General features: G+C 41.0%; 1 long non-coding RNA gene across 1 annotated transcript; it reads right to left on the bottom strand.

Annotated features, from left to right (window-relative positions):
* Positions 1–6,369: 6,369 nt before the first annotated feature.
* Positions 6,370–13,544, bottom strand: LOC132900290 (uncharacterized). The gene is made up of 3 exons (XR_009656768.1): positions 13,327–13,544; positions 10,260–10,313; positions 6,370–10,133 (listed from the first exon to the last, which is right to left on the bottom strand). It is a non-coding gene; the product is annotated as an uncharacterized LOC132900290 (long non-coding RNA).
* Between the last annotated feature and the right edge of the window lie 608 nt (positions 13,545–14,152).

The following is a 14,152-nucleotide window of genomic DNA, read 5'->3' on the forward strand; positions in this document are numbered from 1 at the left end:
AACCGAGTGGTGTGGGAGTTTCACGTGCACCCAGGTATATAACGAAAATGATGTGCATCCAGTAAACAGCAGTGGTAATCGCACTGCATTATGGGACAGCGTGGGACGTCCCCTACCAATGTTGAAAACTGGCCGGCAAAAGTGACGATGGTTCAACATCGTATATTCGACCTTCTCTGACGGTCGACAGATCAACCTTTACCCAAGGTGATTCAACAGTGATAAATCGACCTTCTCCGACGGCGGAGAAATCGACGTTTCACGGCGCCGTTTCAGCGTTGATTTTCTGACTTACGACGGAAACCGACCATTCTGACCAAGAATCGGCGCCGTTTCAATGTCCCTCTGCTATCTGGGTAGCTAGCCACACAAAGCTAATTCTTTTGTCTTAGCTACACAAGAGCTAACCCTCTTGTAGGCCACACCCAAGGCCTCTCATACACACACACACATACACACACACCTCACTGTTTGTATATATTCCATCTGCTATTATTCATTTTTATCTTTGTTATAATAAATTCATTTATTATTGAAACTGTGTCTTTATTTGTTGTGTCTAACAATATCTTTGAAGTCCCCAATCTCCAAGAATTCTAAAAGGTGCATATGATTTATGTAATATGGTAAGTGATCATAATAATTTGGAATATACCATAATTTAGCTGGTTGGTAATTTATTATTAAGCACCAAAATTAATGGTATTGATTAATGAGACTGATTCCATGAGTGATTTAATGAAAATATGAGACTGATTCCATGAAAATATTTCAATTTAACGATTCAAATGAGACTGATTCAAATTAATCATTAACCTTCAGATTTAAAGAGACTGATTTAATGAGATCACTTAATAATTACCAAATGCACCCACAGCAGACCATACATTAGAAGCCAGGAAGAAAAAAGGAAGAGGTGTGTGTGTTTTCGTGAGAGACGATTTTTGCATTGATGTCGCTGTTATGGAAAGACGTTGTACAGACTTGGAGTTTCTGGTGCTAAAATGCAGGCCATTCCACCTCAGCCTTGAGCACAGTGCATTGCTTGTTTTTGCTGTGTACATTCACCCACAAGTAAAGTTAGCCATGAGCAGGCTGCATGAGGCAATCAATAAACAACAAAACAGACTACCAGACAGTTTCCTCATTGTGGTGGGGGATTTTAATCACACAAACCTGAAGTCTGTGTTAGAGCCCTGCACTCCCGCGGGAGTCTTGCGGGACCCGCCGCAAAGCAGTGTGGCGCGGTACAAATTTTGAAAGCTCATTGAGGGCGCAGGCGGGACCGGAAGTGCACATATGCGGCGCGGGTAGGAGCGGTGACAAGCTGCAGTCCCGCTAACTAAAAACGTGTTTGAAATAAAATTTATAAATTATTAATTTACATCTATCGTATATAATTTGGGCTGGATATTTTATTTGGTATTAATAAAACATTTTAAGATGCCTAAATTTGCAGAGAGAATCAGACTGCCAGATTGAGTGAGGAATGGTATCTTAAATTTGCCATTGATCACCCTAACGGGAAAGCCTTTGATCACTCTAATGACTCGCCGTTCACATCCAGCTAGCAAGAGAACCATGAGTGAAGTGATTTAGTGCTTGCGTTAGTCTACAACTCTAATCAGAGAGACAGGTTACACAGTGACGGTAGGCTTGACTCAATGCTATCCCAGAAATCCTTCCTGTAATATGCAAATTTGGCTGTCCAATCAGAGGTGGCCAAATTTGCATATTACAGGAAGGATTTCTGGGATAGCATTGAGTCAAGCCTACCGTCACTGTGTAACCTGTCTCTCTGATTAGAGTTGTAGACTAACTCAAGCAGTAAATCAATTCACTTCTCTTACTAGCTCTGCGTTGCAATAAAAAAAAAAAAAAAACCACACCATTAGTACAAAGCAAGCCCATTCACTTTTTTATGCTGATCAGAGAATTACAATGGTTTCTCATGTGACAAAAATGTGCGATTCGTGATTAAATATTTTAATCGCTTGACAGCACTAATTATTATTAATATTATTAGAGACACTACATGCTGAATTCAGAAACAAGGTAAATAATAACAAATGTGAACGTGAGCTGTAGATATTTATGCTCAAATCCACTCAAAGTAGGGGGCAGAGCACCATCACGCTGTGTCAAGACAAGAACTTTCCTGAGAAATAACGCGAACGTCTGCATCATGCGGGATTTGCGGGCGGGAGCGGGACTGAAAATCATAATTCTTTGCGGGCGCGGGCGGGACTGAAAAATCCGACCCGCGCAGACCTCTAGTCTGTGTTACCCAAATTCTACAAACATCCACATGGGGACATGGAATGGAAAAACACTGGATCAGGTTTACACCAACTTCAAAGGTGCTTACAAAGTCCACCCAGCCCCCCACCTTGGACAATCAGACCACTTGGCTCTGTTTTTAACACCTTCTTATCAACCTCTCATCAGCAAAACAAACAGCCAGGTCAGGACAGTTCAGATCTGGTCTGAGGAGACTGAGGCAGCACTGCAAGACTGTTTTAAGGACACAAGGTGGGAGATCTTTGATCAGGAAGACACAGAACAATATGCTTCCATAGTAATGGACTATATCAGGTTCTGTGTTGAGACTTCCACTAAAAGCAAAAACCCTGATTCAACAGCACTGTTTACAGTCTACTGAAAGCCAGGAATGCAGTGCTGTGATCAGGTGACCGGGAGACCTACAGGAGATCCAGAGCAGATCTGAGATCACTGCTGCCAAAAATAAATATAAAATGCAAATCGAACAGCATTTTAAAGACAACAACACCTGCAGCATATGGCAGGGGATCAGAACAATTACCAACTACCAACAGAACCCTTGCCCACCCTCTACAGTCGAACCCTCCCTCCTTGATCAACTGAACACCTTCTTCTCCCATTTTGATAGCAACATCACCAACATGAATGAGCCATCCCCAGCATCTCTCACCCACAGTCAACATCCTTCATACATCTCCAGCCCCTCTCAGAAAGAGAGACATCCAGTGGTGTTGCACCAGTACCAGGTTAAACAGGCCCTGCTCAACATCAATGGCAGAAAGGCGACTGGTTCGGACGGGGTTCCAGGGCGTGCTCTAAAAGCATGTGCACACCAACTGGCAGCTGTTTTCACTGACATATTCAACAAGTCACTGAAGGAGGTCATAGTCCCCTCCTGCTTTAAAGCTGCAACCTATCATCCTTGTCCCAAAGCGCTCAGCAGTCACATGCTTGAATGATTATTGGTCTGTTGCACTAACACTGATAATCATGAAATGCTTTGAAAGACTGGTGATGAACTACATCAAAGCCTCTGTCCCTGCTGACCTGGACCAGTACCAGTTCCCCTACAAAACCAACAGGTGCACTGAGGACACCATCTCTCTCATGTTCCACACTGTACTGACTCACCTGGTGAACCATGACACCTATGTGAGGATACTGTTTGTTGACTTTAGCTCAGCCTTTAACACTGTCAATCTGAGCAAACTGGTCAACAAGCTGCTGTCTCTGGGCCTGGACCACCACCTCTGTAGCTGGATTAAGGACTTCCTCTCCAACAGACCACAGCATGTGAGACTTGGCGACCTCATCTCATCCAACACCATTCTAAACACTGGCACCCCCCAAGGCTGTGTTCTTAGTCCACTCCTTTACTCACTCTTCACACAGGACTGCTCTCCCATTCATAACTCAAACCAAATATACAAGTTTGTAGATGACACAGCTGTGGTGGGGTTGATAACCAACAGCGATGAGGCAGCCTACAGAGAGGAAGTTCAGGCCCTCACATCTTGGTGTCAGAACAATGACTTGCTCCTCAACACCAACAAAACAAAGGAGCTTGTCATTGACTTCAGAAAATGACCGGTTAAAACAAATGCCAGCCTGGTGATCTCTGGAGAGGAGATGGAACAGGTGGGGAGCTTCAAGTACCTTGGTGTTCACCTCTCATGCCCCTTTTCCACCAAAGCAGTTCCAGGGCTGGTTCAGGGCCAGGGCTTAGTTTGGAACCGGGTTTTCTGTTTCCACTGACAAAGAACTGGCTCTGGGGGCAGAAAAGCCGGTTCCAGGCTAGCACCAACTCTCTGCTGGGCCAGAGGAAAGAACCGCTTATGTCAGCAGGGGGGCGGAGTTGTTAAGACCAACAACAATAACAAGACCGCGAAAGATCGCCATTTTTAAGCGACGAGAAGCAGCAGCTGTACAAACGTGAAGTCATCCATTATTATTATTGTTGTTGTTGTTGCTGCTGCTTCTTCCGTGTTGTTTTTGCTTCGATATTCGTGCCAAGGTTTATGCATACGTAGCGACGTAACTGACGTATACAGCGATGTAATGACATGGCTTCCCTTAGCACCGCGAGCTATGGAAAAGCAAACTGGTTCTCAGCTGGCTCGTAAGTTGAACGAGTTGTGAACCAGCACCAGCACTGGCCCCGAACCAGCCCTGGAACTGATTTGGTGGAAAAGGGGTATCAGAGGACCTGACATGGGGAGTGAACACCAGAGAGGTGGTGAAGAAGGCCCAGCAGAGACTTTTCTTCCTGTGATCCCTGAGGAAAACTGGGCTCTCACAGAAGCTCCTCACCAATTTCTACCAGTGCACCACACAAAGTGTTCTGAGTTATGGATGCACAGTATGGTTCTCCAGCTGCACCTCAGAGGAGAGGAAAGACCTGCAGCAGATCATCAGGACTGCATCTAAAATCATTGGTACCCCTCTCCAATCTTTGGAACAGATCTACTCTGCCAGGCTGAGAAACAGAGCCACAAAGATTAGGACTGACTGCACTCACCCCAGACAATGTCTTTTTGACACCCTTCCCTCTGGTAGACTTAGGGTCATAAAGTCACAAACAGCAAGACAACAAAATAGCTTCTTCCCCAGGGCTGTAAAAGCTCTGCTGGAGGCTTGATCCAGACTTGGACTCATATTCTGCACCTTACTGTGTTTGGCTACATTGAATAATTACATACTGCAATTTATACTACTGCTTATATGCCATTATGCTGCTTTTTAAAAGGTTATGTATATTATTTATTTATTGTTGGGTGTGATGGCTCTAGCCACACATGGTAACATCAGCCCTCACTCTTCCAATGCACATTATTAATTTCTTTTGGTACATTATAGATTTGCTGCACATTTTATTGTTTGCAGTCACATGTGCTATCATGCTCAAATAACTCAGTTCACATTTTGTTTTATTTATTTATTTTATTAGTTTACTTTCTTTAGCCTTACATTGTTTTATATGGGTGCACACATTTTAACACTGTAAGGTTATATTATTTGTTTGGCTAATCATGTTTTTTTTTTTTGTCTTGAGTTACCTGGTTGAGTGTTGGGGGCGGTCCCTTCCTGTTTGGGCAAAGGCGTGGCTGAGGGCTGAGAAGACCTAAGTCTCGGCGCCGATGAATTGGGCCGTACTATATCTCCCGTGTGCCCGAGGGGGGAATTTGGCCTTAGTTGCTTTGCTCTGTGTTATGATTTAAGCTTATATATTTAGTTTATCCCCTTTTTGTGTCTTTTGGTTTGGCCAAGCCGATATATCTTCCCTTTTGTCTCATTGTGTCAAGTCAGTCTTTGTTTAGTTAAAGTCACGTTAGTTTTGTGTCTTATGTCTTCATACTTTTGTTGACTTATTTTATAGGCCTAATTTTCAGTTTGTGGCTTTTATTTATCTTTGATCATTTTCTGGGTAATAAAAACCCTTTACTTTGAACTAAACCTCCTTGTGTCCTTATGCCTCACTGATCGGTTCCCTCACATTGGGGTTCATCCAGTCGGAAACGGTCAACTTACTTCTCGGGACCCCCGCCATCGTACCACCCAGAGCTCTGGGGGGGGGGGGGGTCAGTCGCCAAGAAAGACAGGAACCCCAATGTAGTTCACATCTTTATTCGCAAGTTCCCCCCCTCATTGGACAAGAATACAGAGGGTTATTATATACGAGTGTTATCTGTGTGTAAATGACATCACTGGTTGATATCTGTGTGTGTGTGTGTGTGTGTGTGTGTGTCTCTCTCTATGGGAGGGTGTGAGTGAGTGACATCATTTTGATATCTGTGTCTATGTGTGTGTGTGAGCAGGTCACATCTTAATTACATCACTGTTCTGATGGAATGTGTGTGTGTGTGTGTGTGTGTAAATCATAACAATGACATATTTCTGATGATATGACATGATAGCAAGGTACAAACAAATTTTAAAGGTCATTGCTAACGTACACCCCTTTTAAACACAGATATGTTATAAGAAAGTAAACAAAAAATAAGAACAAACCTAAACAAAGACAGTCATAAGCAAAACATCTCATATCAAGAATATGTTCTTAACATTAGAATCATAAAGTCTTAACAATCCTAAATTATATTCTGTAATTATAAAACTAACTTAAAACTATAAAACTAAAATCACAAAATGCATCTTAGATCTAACAATTAAATCCAACCTTCAATCATTTGAACTTCAAATTCAACATTAAAGAAACTGGTTAACTCTAACACTCTTAAATCACAATCCTAGCTATGCAGCTGTGCGGGTGTGTGTGGGTTGATCTGACCTTGGCGCCGTTCAGACACATCTCTGATCAAAAATACACATTTCATATCAAAATAAACAAAATGTTCCCAAACAATGTCCAGCCGAGACATAAGGTCATTTCAACTAAGAATATAATTTTGTCACAAATTACTGCCTTCTTGGTCAAGAATAATACTTATATAAACCTAACAATCCCCCCCCCTTTGATAATAGTATCACTATTATCAAATCCTAGGATCATATATGATCATTATCACCTCATGATCATATATGAGATTACATTGAGAATTAATCTTGAGTTAATCTTTGCCCTTCTTGATGTATATTGGTGCTCAGAGGGCGGGCATGCCCGATCAGCCCTCGTCCCACCTCACCAGAGCTTAGAGAAACTCAAAACCTCTTAATTCGTCCCAAATACACGCTACTTCCTTCAGAGTAATCTGTTCTAAAACAGTGAGGGAAAATGAAATTAGAAGGCATATCGACCTATAATGAAAACAGTCCTGTAAGAATACAGAGTTTCAGAGCATAGAGATGTGTAATAATAGTAGAAAATGGCATCAGATGAAAGACATAACACATTCGTGTGGTGTGCGCTTGTGCAGTCCAGTTAGCAAGTTGCCAGAAGATGTTGTCTCGAAGTCCAGCTCGAGCGGGTAACCCTGCTCCGAACAATGAAGTGGTCCTGAAGGCTCGGGCGGGTAGCCCTGCCCCGAGCAAAGATGAAGCAGTCACGAAGGCTCGGGTGGGTAGCCCTGCCCCGAGCAACAATGAAGTCACGAAACCCGTGATGAGGACTGTCATGGTTGTAGTGAGGATGACTGGTTCCAAACGGAGCGCAAGATCTCTTCCCCTCTTTGTTCACAACGTCTTGAGGATTCTCAGTCAAATCTGTGTAGAGCTCAGAAATAGAGAGACAGAGAGAGAGAGAACAGTGACTGGAAAGGGACACAGAGAAAACGCTAGTAGCAAACTTGTCATTGTAACACAACTTTGTTATGGAGCCTTCTTCAATCGCGTGGCATGGATCCACTGTGGAAAAAGATCAGTTAAAACAGCAGTAAAAGTAATGGCGACTATGTCTGCAGGCCCACTATATTGTTCTCCCAATTGTCCAAATCGTTACTTTAAAAAGTCACACCAGCACTTTGTCTCCAACTTGGAAGGGGTGTGTGGTGGAGATAATATTGTATTATTGACCTTGGTACAAATTTTATGCAACTTATCTATAAGGGCTACAGAATACTCATCCATATGCATTTTCAAATCAGAGGTACCCGGAGCCGGAGTTCCCTTCTTCCAGGGGAGAGGGAAAGGTCTTCCAAAATAATTTCTTGGTGTCACACGAATTTCAGCCAGAATGAATTATGGATTACAGAACCAAACCTGTGTCCTGCATGACCTTAATTAATTTGTCTTTCAATGTTCGATTAGTACGTTCTACGATACCAGAGGATTGAGGAATGTGAAAACACCAGTTTACGTAGTTTAGAGATACTTACAAAGGTTTTGTGTGACTTTTGAGGTGAAAGGGGTACCTTTGTCTGAGTCTATGGCATTTGAAACCCCATAACTATAACAATAATTATTATTATTGATTTCTTATTATTTTATTGTTATTTTATTGTTCTGCTTTTATTGTTTGTTTTTCTTTTTTACTGTCCAGTGTCCTTGGGTACCTTGAAAGGCACTTATAAATAAAATGTATTAGTATTATTATTATAACTAGGTACTATTTCTTTTGCCAGAATACGAGTAACTACCTTCGTGTTCTCTCGAGAACAGGAAAAAACTTCTACCCATTTAGAGAATTTGTCCACAATCAAGATGACAAAAATCAAATGAGAAAGGAAGAGCGTATGTCTCATGCAGAATATCAGGCAGTGAACACACAGAGTAACCACAGAGGTATGATAAATATTATAAATTATAAAACAAGAACCGTTTAGAACAAGAACCATGAACAAAGAGTACTTCCCCCATCCCTAGCACTAGAAGTCCCAGAGAGGGGCCATTTGGCCTTTTTTACCTAGAAAACCCACAAGAGGGCCAATTGGCCCCAAGTCCTCCCTGTAGACATTCATTTTGTTATGGAAATGTGGCTGTTAGTTACCTTACAGCTTAGAAATGAAATCTTACAATGCCTGTTGAATGTTGAATCTCTGCATCTTCGTTCCTTGGAGAGGAGCTTCTTTCACCACAAAATTCTTGAGGGAACTGAAGCGATAGTCCATGTGCACTGAGGTATTTATCCATCAAACAATTGTCTGGTTGCAGTCACATGAGTCGTTATGGTCACATGGGACATTCACATGTTCACATTTTAGAATAGAATGTGTTTTTATTCCTCATTCTCACATTCACACAGAAGTAGCCAACATGACTTCACCACTGAAGTCTGAAGTGTGTGAAATGTGACCCCCTCACCCCACACACTGCCACTAACAGCCTCATTACCATAACAAAATGAGTGATTAGTGTATTGGGGAAAAGCGGTCGGGCCAAATGGCCCCATGTGGGTCTTCTAGGTAGACAGAAAAATGCTGGGACTGCTAGGGCTGGAGGAGAGATCAGACCTGATACTAGTAGTATGTACGATTTTTAGACAGCTAATATCAATGTCATCCCAAGTATCATCCCGAGAATTAAGGAGGCGTGCGAGAGCGTGACCTACATTATCAAAAGACACGAATTTCGAGATTGTTAATAGAACAGAGAATAGTCATATGTTAATTTAATTATCAATTAAATTACTGATAAATTAATTTAATGGGTCTGTAAATTTTGCAACACCTGTTTAACTTGATGTGACGAGTGCAAGATCAGTGGGTGAGACAAAACCAATTTTTCCACATCTAAAACCATCAGAGCACATGCAGAGACAGCCCCTAGACACGCAGGTAAGCCTTGAGCAACAATGTCTAATGTTTTGGATAAAAACACACAATGCTGCAATCCCCCCCATGCTCCCCAGAGGCCGTGCCCTGGTGTTCACAGGCATAGAGGTGGAAGGGCTTGAAGTGATCAGGTAACCCCAGGGGTGGAACAAAGGGCACTTCTGAGGGAGTGATAAGCGACCACCATAGTGTCAGTCCAGGTCAAAGGATGTTGCAGTGGATCGTGATGAAAGATTGCAGAACGGAGAAGCTTGTCATATAAAGAGCAGTCAGGGATCCATTTTCTGACCCAGAAAAGACCTCAGTGCATGTTTAGTTGCAGGGCGTTTTGTGTCTAGAATGACAGCCTTGAGAAAGTTCAAAACTTCAAAAGTTCAAATACTTAAGTGTCCATGCAATATTGCAGCTTGGTTCTGGAAACCTTAAAGCCCTTATGCGCCAGATGTTGAAGCAGGCGCAAGTGTCAGTGTTTTGGCAGATTTCTGGTGACTCAGCAGATACCAGAACACACAGACCACAGAGTCCTGAGGGAGGGAGAAGGTCACAGAGCACGTTATGAATTACAGCTGAAAAAAACAGCAGGAGAGTCAATGAAACCTTGAGTCCAAACGCTATCTCCTCATGTGCGTGGAAAAAGGCAGAACAGAGATCATTAATGGGAAAACAGCAATGATGAGCAGGAACCTGTGACATTACAGAAGAAACAATCAATTCATTAATCTTACGTAAATCTTGTGTAAAATGCCAGGTACCATCAGGTTTAGGTACTGGATTGACAGGTGTATTGTACGAGCTGGTGCACAGTCTCACCACGCCTTGCTCAAGAAGAGACTGTAGGATGACATCAATCCAGAGAGAGAGGTACTGCTTAACATAAACAGGATGCACATGAATATTGAATCATATTTTGTGTAGTTTCATGTCAATTTCATTTAAGTTCCAGGTTGCAGTGCAACAAAATGCGGAAAGGTTCAAGGACAGTGAATACTTATACAAGCCAATGTATTGTAATCATGATAATTTATGACTTTTTTTTTTCTTAATGTTTAAATAAAGATAAACCCAAGTCTCCGATTTATAAACACCACTGGAAGGAAAAAAAAAATTTCTCCTTTTTTTTCTTTTCTCAACATTCTTCAAGTAAACATTTGTTAACTCTGTTTCTTGCTGAAAAAATTATGGTTAACTAAATACATTAAAAGCCTTTCCATTCCATATCCTCTGTGGTTTTTAAAGGCAAAAATATGGAGGTTTAAAACTCAGCAAACAGTTAATCAGAATATTTCATATCAGTAGTTCGAAATTAGGAGGACCATGGTTAAGCTTAGCCTCATAAGGAGCAATAAGTTTAAAGAAAGAAAAGGAAATATAAAACAGGGCAAATTGAAATGACAAACAATTTCACTGAATGTAATTTTGAATAAAATTGAATAGCTGATAAGCACTTTTCGTTGGATTCGATATGTGACAGAGACTCAAAATACATTTTTAATTCAATTAACATTATTAATGGGAATGAGAATTGGTTATCTTGGACATTTTGACTTTATGTATATGGAATTTACCTAGTAATATAAAGAGATTATTTATTAAATTTATTATTGTGTGAGAAAGTGCCAAAAATAATGATTTTCTCTGCCCATTGCAGATATCTGTGTGTCCTTGTCTGCTGTTCTTGCATGTTTATATTATAGCTATCTGTAACAGTCTGGGAGCCTTATCTCAATGTTGACTGAGAAAAGAGACAGAGCATATTGCTATGGAACAATTATTCAAAATATTATATTTATAATAGGACGACAATTATTCAAAAAATGTCAAAAATGAAGTAATTACTTCATTTTTGACATTTTTTGAATAATTGTCGTTATTCGAAGAGCTAACCCGCTCTTTCCCTAGTAACAATTTTACGTTAACGTAAAATTGTTACTAGGGAAAGAGCGGGTTAGCTCGCTGTTGAACTAATTTCATGTTTCCCAGACAAGACAAGTCCACATTTCGCTAAAACGCGTCAGAAACAGAAGTATATAGGATATTTAAAGGTTAGAATTACATATGATTAATAAAAATACCACTACACGATCAGTTTTAAAATGTTTTAGATCAACATTAAACATTAGGTTAAACATTAAACTTTTCGGCAATTCCATTTACAAGTAGGGTAAATATATTTGATGCCTTTTATTATGCCTTTAAACAGGAAGTGGTATAATACTCAATATTTTAAAAATGATTCCTGATAAATATCTTCAAATCTGAAAGTGATATTTGATTTGGCTGAATTAATCAAACTCTAAGCCTTAAATATATTTCTTCTGTTTTTACCATGTCTGTTTAATTTAAGTGAATGTTTTAAAAATGGTTTTTGTGTTATATTTGCTTGTACAGTTATTTCATTATTTAAGGTCTGAACGCGGGGCGGCACGGTGGTGTAGTGGTTAGCGCTGTCGCCTCACAGCAAGAAGGTCCTGGGTTCGAGCCCCGGGGCCGGCGAGGGCCTTTCTGTGTGGAGTTTGCATGTTCTCCCCGTGTCCGCGTGGGTTTCCTCCGGGTGCTCCAGTTTCCCCCACAGTCCAAAGACATGCAGGTTAGGTTAACTGGTGACTCTAAATTGAGCGTAGGTGTGAATGGTTGTCTGTGTCTATGTGTCAGCCCTGTGATGACCTGGCGACTTGTCCAGGGTGTACCCCGCCTTTCACCCGTAGTCAGCTGGGATAGGATCCAGCTTGCCTGCGACCCTGTAGAACAGTGGTTCTCAACCGGGGGGGCGCGCCGCGGAGGTACTCCAGGGGGGTCGCGAGTAGGCTTCATGTATGGAGGAAAAAAAAAATCTGGGGCTAACAGGCTATAGTAGCTAAGCAGATGCAACACATTTACCCATGTCAAAATGCAGGACATTGGACTATTACATACAAATCAATACTATTATAAAATCTATCATCAATCTATCATAAAATCTTGTGTGTAGGTTATTTTAAGCCCGTGACGCGAACATGACGCAACGTCACGTGAGTGAGTCTGCATACCGTGGCCACCGTGTGAGTGCTTGCCACACACACACACTAGTCTGGTTTCTTGCCGAGTTAACTCGTGCCGACTCTCGCTAGTCTACTATCATCAATCCATCGATACAGCGCAAAACCCAAACAGTCTTTTTAAAGACTACTACCCCACACTGTATTTTTGCTTTCCCCATTTCAGCTCTACCCAAATAATTTGTTGTTTTTGTTGTTTTCTTACTGCTAGTCTACTATGGATAATGCTACTACTGCTGCTACTACTACTACTACTACTACTAATAATAATAATAATCTAGCCCAGGGCTATCTATCTATCTATCTATCTATCTATCGGTCGATATAAAGTGCTGTAGGTCGGGTGGCGTCACTGCGGGTGAGTGTGTTTGGGGGGATGGGGGCGGGGCGAGAAGAGGAGCCCCCAACTGCAATGAACCAGCTTTGGTGGGGCCCAGGTTGCAAAAGGTTGAGAACCCCTGCTGTAGAAGGATAAAGCAGCTAGAGATAATGAGATGAGATGAGGTCTGAACGCATAGAATTACTGCCCAAATCTGATGAGACGAGAGTTTTGCCCTTTTATCCAGTGCGCATGCCCAGTTCACAAGCATCATGGGAACTGGAGTTCATCACAATTTTGCCGTCACATACTTCTGGTCGTAGTTTTAACTACTTTGTATTCATCAGTTATAAGATCTAGACATGAAACTGCATTAACAGCTGCACTATTAATTATTAAAACACATTAATAGTCTCGTAGACCACTCAGAGATCACCTCGCGGACCACTCGTGACTTCCAGTTACAAGTTTCGGACTATCAACACACAATGAATATAAAATAAAATACAGATGATCTACTCACCAAACGCTGGAACTAATTGATTAAGAAGCAGCCATTCTGTGTTGAGGGAAGAGGATCTCTTCTCTCCTCCCGTAACAGTGATGAGATTCACAAACGATTCGGATCTTTTTCGGGACGAAACATAAATGACTCGATCAAGCGAATCGATACAGACGCATGGACTGCATTTGTTTGAGTTCATGCACACGTAATGGTTTGAGGAAAGTTCATACTTTAATTTCATGCAGCATGAAAGTGTGATTATTGTTTACATTTTGAAAGCAGGAATACAAATAAGGTTTCCGTAGTTTCTGAGTCAAGAATCAAGTAAATTGATTCACACGCATGCGAGTTTGTTCTAAAGAATCGATTCAGTGAAGCTTTTGTTGAGATCATAATGAATATACAGAATGTCCGTATTTTATACGGATTTGATTCAATAAACATAGTATACGAGCGTACAAATAAAGTTATACGGATTATTTTTAACAAAAAAACCCCTTCAATATTTATTTAGAGCAATCAATTCCCACGATGATAAAAGAGCACATAACTTTTACACTTTGTGGTGTTTTTTTTTCAAACATTGAAGCTTTGTATTAATTCTTAAAGTTTATTATTATCAAAGGTGGAAAGAGTACTAAAATATTATACTCAAGTACAAGTACTGTTACTCTGATGAAATTTTACTTAAGTACAAGTAAAGTTACCAGACAAAAAATCTACTCAAGTAAAAAGTAGATCATTTAAAATGTACTTTGAGTAAAAGTAAAACGTTACTTTTAACAATGGGTGTTTTCTGCCTCCATTGTGTTGTGCAAAAATGAAAAAGAAGAGGAAACAAGGA

The sequence above is a fragment of the Neoarius graeffei genome, chromosome 16, assembly GCF_027579695.1.
Source record: "Neoarius graeffei isolate fNeoGra1 chromosome 16, fNeoGra1.pri, whole genome shotgun sequence".
Classification (NCBI taxonomy): Eukaryota; Metazoa; Chordata; class Actinopteri; order Siluriformes; family Ariidae; genus Neoarius; species Neoarius graeffei.